Source organism: Rhipicephalus sanguineus, chromosome 5, assembly GCF_013339695.2.
Source record: "Rhipicephalus sanguineus isolate Rsan-2018 chromosome 5, BIME_Rsan_1.4, whole genome shotgun sequence".
NCBI lineage: Eukaryota > Metazoa > Arthropoda > Arachnida > Ixodida > Ixodidae > Rhipicephalus > Rhipicephalus sanguineus.
The window spans coordinates 2625005-2635398 of record NC_051180.1 but is presented as its reverse complement, the minus strand read 5'-3'; the positions used below and the strand labels follow the sequence as shown (position 1 = coordinate 2635398).

The window sequence follows — 10394 nt, the reverse complement described above, 5'->3', positions numbered from 1 at the left end:
ATGTTTCCTCTATTCGCGCGTCCTTATCGTCGCTCGGTCAGCTAAAGGTATCCTCCTGTACATTGCGCCGAGTGAAAAGTGCAATAAAAATCGAAAAAGAAAGAAAGAACAGTAATTAAGCTCACATAGCGACGATGTGTAATGCGTGTTTAGAAACTCCTGTGAATATAGCACATGCTTCGCACGAACAGCTAATCGATGCGCAAGTGCGCCTTGAAAAAAGATGTCTGTACAGCATAACTTCCTTGCTTGCGATAAAGCATAAATGAAGCAGAGTGCTTTCAAGGAGTATACACGAAAGCAAAAAAAAAAAAAACCCGTTATTATCACGCTGTTATGTAATGAAATGTGCATTGAGGCCAAATTTGTTTTTATTTTATGCTGTTTTCATGCTTGATTTGCTTGTCAATTGATCCTCCCTCTCAATGTCAATGTGTGCGTGTTGACATGTGGCATAATCGTCACATAATTATGGCGATATGATGTGACAGACATCCGCTTAGTGACAGTGTGTTTGTAAAGAACATGCATTTTATGGTATTGTCACTTCGTTAGTCACATATCAGCACTGGAACTTGCCAGGGTTACATATGCATATTTATTGCCTTTAGGAGATGTATTAGTTATGCAAGGCTGTCTTAATCACATTGATACAAGCCAGTTGAACCTGTTGAACCACCTTGTTGAATCACCTTGTTTCTTCGCTCTCGTTATTTTGTTTTGAATTATGTTGCCATAGTGTTTATTATCTGTACACAGTATTCTCACTGTTGACACAATTTCTGAGGTGAAAACGCTGGCATTGTGTCCAGATCTTCTTTTGTCCTCATTACAAGTATGCTGTTAATTTTTGCAATGAATCAATACGAAGTTGCCCAATATTCAGTACTGAACAGAGCAGCTGTGGTTGATCAAGAATCTAGTGTCCAACGTGTTTAAATACGAAGTAAACCTCGCTAACATTCATACCCCGTTACACTATAATGCTAACTTGACTGACATCGAAATCTACCCGAATGGTGGTACACAGGACAAGAGTAACACTTCTGGTGTTGTTTCGCATTTGTTTACCTTCGTCTATTTTCGCCCTGTGTACTTGAAAAGTTGACAAGGAACTACTTAGCAGCCTCACAATTTTGCATTTGTTTCATGTTTTGTAAAAAGCTCTGCAATAAGTATAGTGAAGTGTGAGTCCTTGGCGAGAAATTCATTTTTATGGACACAGAAAGCTTAATGAACTTCATTTTTGTATCATTTCCAGGAAGACATTTCTGGCAAAACAGCAAGCGTTGCTCGCCCACTGCTTGTGTACGAGACAGTGTATTGTAGGAACACTCCACTGTGCCTCACTGCACACTATCTCGAACATTTCTTACATCTTACAGCATTTGGGCAAATATACCGGGATTGATGCAGAGTGTTATGCATGATACTGCGTGCAAACTTTCCAGTAGCATGTGCATTTGAAAATTTCGCATTGTTCAAAATGACACTTAGTGGAACCGGCTTTATTCAGCAAACTTTATCCTAAAATGGACAGTGGGGCGAGTTGATGTGTATTCATAGTTAAAGAAAGTGCGGAAAAACCCCCACAGCACAGAAAAATGAGCATAAAAGGCACAGAATGATGCGCTACTAGCAAGTGAAGTTTAATGCAAACCGCAGAAAGATATACGCACACAGTATGAAAAAACTACAAAATTAAAGAATCACGCAGTCGCAAAAAGAGTAAAAAAATACAGCATATCCACGGGTGAATGACGAAGAGCTTGGGCGCAGCTCCTGAAGCAATCATGGTCTCGGGATTCGCTTCTCGTTGAGCCCGTTTCGCAGCGGCGTCCTTGGCGCGCACCGTCAAGCGAGCGCTGCGAAACACTGCCGCCAAGCAAGCGCCCGCCGCTGCGCATCGTCCATGCTCCGCCAACGGTCCGACACGCGACATTTGTTTTCGTGGCCACTACAGGGAGCGACCGCCGCGCCGCCATCCGATAGCGCCTGAAACGCGCTTCTGGGCACTTTTTCTCCCTGAAGACGGCCGCTGGCCTAGGTACTGAGGAGGAGAACGCCCCTAGCTCCACTTGTCCCTAAACGCGCTTCGCCGCCGGTGTCAACTCACGTCAAGGTAAGTTCTTGCATTCCTTGTTCTGCGATGTTTTCTACGCGCGACGATGAAATGTCTCCACGCAGTACGCATCTCACTTAGAACTATTTTCATCGTGACAGTTTTTGTATCTTCTTGTAGCCTGGGAACACCGTTCAATTTGTGCGACAGAAACTTATAGCTTCCGTCTCACGCTATTGTATGGAAACGGTTGAATACCGCTTGTAGTTACTTTCTTGCCCTAGAGTTAGTAAAAGGTTTGTGACACACATTTATGAGAACGAATGCAATAAGCTAGGTCTTCGCTTGTACATTAGTGTGCAAAAAAAGCTTTTATTTGCGCAGGTGCCCATGTTGCGAGTGCAGTCGTAACGCTTTGTCGTTGGATCCGAGCCCATGGAGAAAGTTGGAGCTGTAGAGCTGTATGTGTGTAAACTTTGTGCGTGCATATTATTCGTTTGACCATTGCGAAATATGTCAGAAGTGGTGTACTAATCAGTGCACAAAAATTGATCTGCCAACGTTAAACAAAAAGTATTTAATAAAACTAATGAGCCGTAGTGTCCCCACTTCACTGCTCATGGGCTTTTTTCCATTAGCTTAATGGGCACAGCCACTGCTCTGCCAGGAAGCCAGACATGAAGTTCAAGGGGACACAGCTTTTGCATCGGTCTGGATTGAATGAGGGCAACTTGCGCTGTGATTCAAAATTTTATTTTCAAGCCGTTGTTCGAAGCTTTACAGGAGGCTAGCACATACAATAGGGCTCTCGTGGTTCAAAAACCGTGGGCAGGACTACCGCTCAAAGTAAAAGAAATCTAGGCCGAAGGTTTACAGGTTAGTATGATTGAAAATTGGGCGAGTTGGTAACAATTCATAGCTGGTAGAGGCAAAACAGTGCGAAATAACAGAGACCAAGGACGAGTAGACACGACACGAGTGCTGACTTTCAACTGAAAAGTTTATTGAAGAAACATCATAATATACTCTTACTGCGCATGCTCTTACAAGGCAAGAAACTCATGACGACGTCACGGCATTGAAGTGGTGTTCGCAGCCAAGAACAAAGTTGGTGATGTCTGCACAGCAGTGCGGAAAAAGGCCCAGTGGTGAAGGATTCATATTCCATTAAGCACACGAATGTTTTTGTGCCATTGGCATTGTGTACAGCATACCCTTCACGTGTGGAAGTGTTTACATTGGGCAATCGGGGCGACTTGTAAACTCGCAACCGAGGGAGCATCAAAATTCCTTGAGAGGTAATGTTTGCTCGACGCACTTGGCAATGCACTGCCAACATTGCGGGTACACCACAGAATTTTCTAGAATGAGGATTCTTTTCCGCCACCACGACCAGTTGACACGTGAAATCTTCGAGGCCCGCAAAATACAGAGGGCAGGGCATAACTGTGTCATTCAGTCTTCAATAGCCCTCCAGGAAAAGGAAATTTCCTTTTTAGATTCTTGTAATCGTTAACAGTGCTAAGATTACTAGCGAGAGCGAGCCAAAGAGCCCGGATGAAAGCATGCCAGTTTCATTACAATCTGTTATTGCCATGTATTAGCATGGCTCTTATGACAAACACCGACATACAGGAATATTTTCTGGCTGTTTTAGGTCAGCAGTTAATGTACAAGCTTCCTAAATTCTTCCATTGCATGCGATATTCTATCATGAATTAGAGGCTCAAGACATGAAGTACATCAACAGTTTCTTCCGTTGTTTGTTATTGAAAGCATGTTGTAGGGATGGGTACGTTTCTGTATGAGATAGATTTTGTACATACCGCAGATCCATATGTGCTCAAATACTGCAGAAAGTTTCAGTACTATCGTCACCATCTTTCAAAGTAGCATTTGGCGTTGTTAGTTGCCTAGTTTCTGAAGGAAGAAAAAAACTGGAAAGTGAGTTCCTGGACTCCAGTGTCGAAGGTGATGCTTTACCTCCATGCAAATTCATCGACGTTCGAAAAAAAAAAGACAAATTCGCATAAGATCTGCATATTTTTGTTGGAATCCTTCGGTATTACTTTTCATGTTGTTAACTAGTTTATTTGTATAGCGAAAGGCTGCTCAATTACCTTGTCTGGAATCGGTGCACTGAGTTTGTGTGCTATGCTTAATTTGGCAGTTGCAGGGTGGTAAGGCATAGCCTTTCAGATAGCAGACTTGTCTAACATCTTTCTGGTGCTCCTGCCACGGGCTGAAGCCAATTAAATCCTTGTGAAATGTTTGCCGAAGGTTCAACGGTGTGCACACTAACATGTCCCAACCGATCAGGACAGAAGATAGTCAACAATTTTGGAGAAAATGTGCAAATTCTGCATGGTGCATTCACATTCCAGTGGACATTTGCTGGCTGGCGCATCCTCTTGCCAAAGTCCAACATCAGGGGAAAGTGCAGTGCTGCATGTCTGGAAAAAAGTTCATTGACTAAACACCAAGCGATGTCTGCCAAGGTGTCGAGCTTTCAAAGTGCAAAGAGAGAGTAAGCTTGCTCTAGCAAACACAGCAGTGGTTATGAAAATGATAATGTGCATTTGTAAGTACAGCACGGTCCACTGTTAAAGGGAACACTCCAATGAGCACCTTTCATTTTGCTGGTGCTCTAACAGCAAGCGGACAGGGAAACATTGCTCATGCGCTGCACTAGTCTGTCAAGAAGAGGCAGAACTGTCAACCACCAGTAGTCTTATGCAAATATAAGCCATCATGTTTTTGCAAGAGAGCGAAATTCAAACACGCCCTGCACACAAGTGTTCCCTTTAACAGTGGACCTGTCTGTACATACTGTCATAGTGCGCTCAGTACAAAACAAGTAACCAACTAAGGCATGCAGAGTTTTAAATAGCATAGGTGTCAGGGGCGTAGCCAGAAACTTTTTTCGGGGGAGGGTTCAACCATACTTTATGCATGTTTGTGCGTGCGTTTGTATGTGTGCGTGCCTGTATACGCAAGCAAAATTGAAAAATTTCGGAGGGGGGGGGGCTGGCTACGCCCCTGATAGGTGTATTATGTCCGGTACCGCCTCACACAAGAAACGCCTGCTGGTGTGCCGTACCCTTCTACCTATGAACTTGCAGCAGGTGGGGACCTATTAACTGCACCGTGGCACTGATAACGATGTAGACTTTCTTGAACAAATGGCTCGGCAGCTACAAAAGTGGGCTTGCTACGAAACGTATAATGCAGATGGCACTTTATCGGTACTAAAGGTTTTGAAAACGCGCAAATGCTTCACAAGCTTGCCCTCGGATGCGTGAACGTTTCTAAAGACACCTTGTGTTTCACTTATAAGGATTTGTGCAGGTGGTATAAATAACCATTGCGGCATCGCAGAAAGTGTCAAAAACATGCTTGGAAAATGTTCCGATTTGTTGTAATTTCTGAAACATAGGATAAGCTGCTGCATGCATATGTTTGACTGACTTCATTGTGCGTTTTGCATGCAGGACGAAATTAGCATTCTGGTAATTCCATAACCGGGTCACAATTGTGAGACATACTGTTGTGGAGGAACTCGTTGATTTTGCCTACCCGGGATTCCATAAAACACCTAAATTTCATTGCACTGTGTGGGACAACATCAACTGTTCAGTTGCACCTGCTTTTGGCTGTTACAAGTTTAGTGCTGTTTACCAATGTTTCGCTGCTGCGCTTACGTGTATTTTGTGGTTGAAATTGCTTTAATTTTAAAGGAGTACTGACACGATTTTGAGACATCACAAAAGGGACATTTTTGGTTTCCTTGGTATGCAGTGTCAACGATTTCCACACACCAGAGTCAGAGAACACGTATCAAATATTTTAATTTGACTTTGAAGTTTTCGTCGCTGAGCATCTGCAAGCCAGCCACAGTGCAATGGACATTATCCTGACGAGTCAAGACAGTTCCCCCGAGTTTGCAATTTCTGCATCCTGCATGCAGCCTATATCGTAGAAATCACTGTCAGGGTCACTGGACGACAATTAATGGCGAATTCCACTGGGAGATCCGGAGCGGCCGCCGAAATCCTGGAGTGAGCACTCTGATTGTACCAAGCCAAATCTGCCAGTGGAACACGTGAATGCACTGCGTGAGGTCGCTCCGGAAGTTGTTCATGCATACGTCACGCAAATTGGCTCCGGGAACTATTTCTGCTTCCGCTCTGTGTGTTTCCATGGGTCACCGCTGCAAAGCGCGCATTTCGACCCCTCAGTGGCTTAAAGCAGGCGTGCCATTTTCTCGTGTTGCGCTGACAAATATGGGCGAGCGCATGGAAATCTCTTCTTCGATGTAGCCGATAACCTTCGGGCGTGCGCACAGTGGGTCAGGGAACATTTCTTTAAACATCATTTCGTAGAGCTTACGACGGTTCGTCGTAATCGATGCTGCTACTACTGTCAGGACTCGTGCTCTCGCTATCGCTCAGAGCAAGAAGCAAACCAGAAGCTCGCCCAGCAGAGTCACACAACACCATTTTAGGAATGTAAACAAGTGCACAGGGTGATCAGACCCCGCCTTAAACATGCTGCAGACAACCGAGTTGCCCGACTGTACCGGAAATGACGTCACCGCGTTGCCGGAGTTCCGGCGAAATCCACCTCTGCAAGACGGAGCAACTCGGAACGCTCCGTCGCGAAGTGGGTTGCTCCGAATCTGCCAGTGGAAAACGCGAACTTGCTCCGATCGACCAGTGGAACGCAGATTATCGAACGCAGAGCAAGAAAACTTGCTCCGGCTCGACCAGTGGAATTTGCCATAACTTATCGTTGTTTTTGTGCACCACGGGCAGATGATGGATTTGCCGCTAGTATGTCGCGAGTTTGTGTATCCCCGTGACATCACACTGCTATGAAACATCGCCGAGAAGCCGCCCCCTCGATATCAAAACCAAAAGTGTCTTTTTAAGGTAGCGATAAATAAAATATATACGATGCATTCCCAGGCACCACAATACTCGTTTTAGGTTTTTCGACACCAGTATTTTTATTTAGAGCATCAATCCGAAAATTTTTAAAATTCATGTCAGTACTCCTTTAACATATCTTTTTTCCTGTCTGTACTCATAAGTAACCTCAACTCACTTGGTAAGAATCTTTAGCACATAAGCAACACAAGGACGAAAAGGGAGGGACGTCTGCACTAACTTTCAACGAAATGGTTTATTGCACACAAGGCACTAATAGACACAGTGGTGGTGCCCTAGCACTTCACCAAGATGCCATGCAGAGAGGGATGTCGTTTTCTGTTTTATTTTGACAAAATATATGGCACACTGTAATCACTTCGCGAACTACTACACATTCAGTACAGTCAATTCTTTATTCGAGAAGGATAGTTGCGGAGTGCTAACACAATTGGTACACACTTTTACAATTTTTGCAGCTTCTATCATCAGTCTCGTTAGTTCAACTCTATTAGCTGATGAAACCTTTGTGTCCTGAAAGAAAGCTTCATACTCTCATGCCCTACACTGTGACGCCAGCCATCCATCGTTGCATTTGTTCACAAGATTACAGTGCTCTCTTAACCTATCATTCATGCAGTGGCCCATTTCCTGACATACCACTTACCACATGAAAGAGGTATCTGATAAGCGACAGCTTCTCAGCATGTCCTATGCCGTTTTGTGCAAGAAATTGTCTTCTTTGGTGCTTAACTACTAATTCTGCAAATCGATTTTAGCTTGCATGGAGCTGAAAAACTACTTGTACATTAGCACGTGATGCCATCCTTTCCATAACTGTAGTTGGATAGCGTAACAACTCAACAGGACACACAGCACATGGGAAAGGTTCACACACAACGCGTCGCACAAACAGAAGTGTAAGTCGTAAAAGGCTTAAATTAGGAAGTACCGCTCCATTGCTCTAGTTGGCTGTTCCAACAGTGATGTCGCTCAGAAAAGAATAGCTGATGTGCCATACTTGCACAAAATTTAGCATTACATAATAAGGTTTGTGTCACATACAAATGTGCAAATAGTTTTCCAGCTCTATGAAATCTGAAATCAATTTGCAGAATTTGCAGTCAAGCACGGAAGAAAACTGTAAGAAACAATATAGGATGTGGTTTGCGGAATGTAGACAAGCTGTTGCTATCTGATACCTCTTTTCTGCAGTAAGCAGTATGCTGGGCAAACAAGCAGCTGGATCAATGATAGGTTAAGATAGCATTGTAATGTGTCAACCTTTCTTGCAGAACACAAAGGTTTTGTCAACCAACAGAGCTGAACTAACGAGATTTATAATACTATTAGCTGCAGGAATTGCAAAAATTGGGTACCAATCGTGTTAGCACTCTGCCCTGTCCTTGTCGGATAAAGAATCTGCTTTCTTGATTGTGCAATAGTTCGTTAGTTGATTAGTGTTACGTACGTCTTGTAAAAATGAAGCGGAAAAATACAAATCTCTGTGCATGGCTTCTTGGTGCAATGTGAGGGCACCAACACTGTATAAATGTTTGCCTCGTGTGCAATAAACGATTTTGTTTAAAGTTAGCGCATGTGTTGTGTCTCTCTATTTTTCTCCTCGTGTTGCTTATGTGCAAAAAATTCTTAGTATGTTGCCAACTAGGCTGAATTTCTCCCTAAACCTCTGTCACCCTGTGCTGCATCGTCTGTTGTCTTTTGACCAAACGACAAAGTATTGCTGCTGTGCTTGTGCGTTTGCCAAGTCAGCCTTCCGATTTTTGTTGTGGTGAATGGTGATACATGCCTGCTCGATGGAGACACCTTGTACTTATTGTGCCTTTTGCGTGCAGGTTTTTGGACAAAGTCATCAATTCCATTGCTCTTCCTATGCCAAGTGGCCAGGATAATGGTTGAAATTGCTACAATAAAGGTTATGATCAACAACATTTGTTGAAATTTTGCATTTACTTTTGGAAGCGCAGTATAACGCATTCCATGCAACATTACTAATGAAAATGAGTCGACTTAAAATGCTTATGTTGTCTGGAGCGCAATGGATTAAGCAAGTGCCATGTCGGAATAAACAGCATTAACTAATTCTTTGGACAAAAGAACACCGATTTTGCTGATATGAAAAATTATTGTACACGGGTGATGCTGGAGCTGTTTTGACAAGCGTACTTGTCGTCTTCGTGGCTGCAACTTTGAGACAAGTCTTGTCGAAATGTTGGCTCCAGTGACACCCTAGTCAAAGCGTTGTACCATGCCAGCATTTCACAATCAAAAGTTTTAGCTGTTCACTGTTAGCCTGTTACACCCCGGTGGCACAATGTCTTTCTTTATGCCTCAACATAATTTCTATCAAAAGTGATAACTAAAGGGAAGTCTGCATAATATGGCATCGGATTAATTTCTGGAGCTTCTCTAGCCAGCAAATTGAGAACTCTTTCTGTTTACTCTGTCCTTTTTGCCTATGTTCGCGCGCTGCAAAACCCTGCCAGTATCATAATCCAAAACGGCAGAAGTTCAGGGGAAGATGGAGGCTTGAAAAGGTGAAAAATTCTTGGACACGGAGTGTCGCTGGTGTCAGCGTTTCGACAAGCAGTCTTGTCTTCTTCAAGGGTAAATATTGCTGCTGATTGAAAGAATTCGATGCAGAAACCACTATTCGACACCTTTATTTTAGCCAAATGGCGCATAAGTGTTTTAAAATACAGCAAAAATCCCCATATCTCCCGTGGAGCAAAGTTCTCTCGATTTCTTTTCATTGAAGTGAGTGGGTCGGCGGCCGTAAATGACGGGAGGCGCTCAAGGATAGCTTTCGGTTTCGGTTTTTGACTGCGCGAAGCGCCACCTGCTTCCTGCAACTGGTGTCATGGAGACTTCCTGTTTAACTTTTTGAAACTCCAAGCGATTGAAACCTTTCCTTGCACTGTTGTACTCGATATTGTGGAATATATATGCGCCTGTGTACGTTATGGTTATATTAGGCACCATCCGGGATATCAAGCATCGAAATCTGATGTGCGACACTTGCGCTTTGCCACTAGAAGGTAAGCAAAACACCACTGCATGCTGCACGACGTTCCTGCTGTCTGCGTATTGAAGCAAATATGTATCGTCTTTACGGCGACCGCTGTCCTGTCCTTGCATCTTGGCACGACGTAGGCGGGATCGATTCCTCCCATGTTTATCGTAGAAGAAAGTGAGCCGCGCCAATACGGACACTAGAGAACCAGACATCGTGTCTTCTCATGTGTCGGCTTTTGACGCTTTTCGTCCCATTAAAGACTGATTCCTACCTCTAGAAACTTTCTGTCGTTCTTTGTGTTTATATTCTGCCCTTTTTACCGGACTTTGAAACGAGGTCGCATTCGTTCGTCAACTGACGCAACGTG

General features: G+C 43.7%; 1 long non-coding RNA gene across 1 annotated transcript; it reads left to right on the top strand.

Moving 5' to 3' along the window:
• Window positions 1-1946: 1946 nt before the first annotated feature.
• LOC125758682 (uncharacterized) lies at window positions 1947-8961 on the top strand. The gene is made up of 3 exons (XR_007416303.1): window positions 1947-2122; window positions 2447-2527; window positions 8847-8961. It is a non-coding gene; the product is annotated as an uncharacterized LOC125758682 (long non-coding RNA).
• Window positions 8962-10394: the final 1433 nt, after the last annotated feature.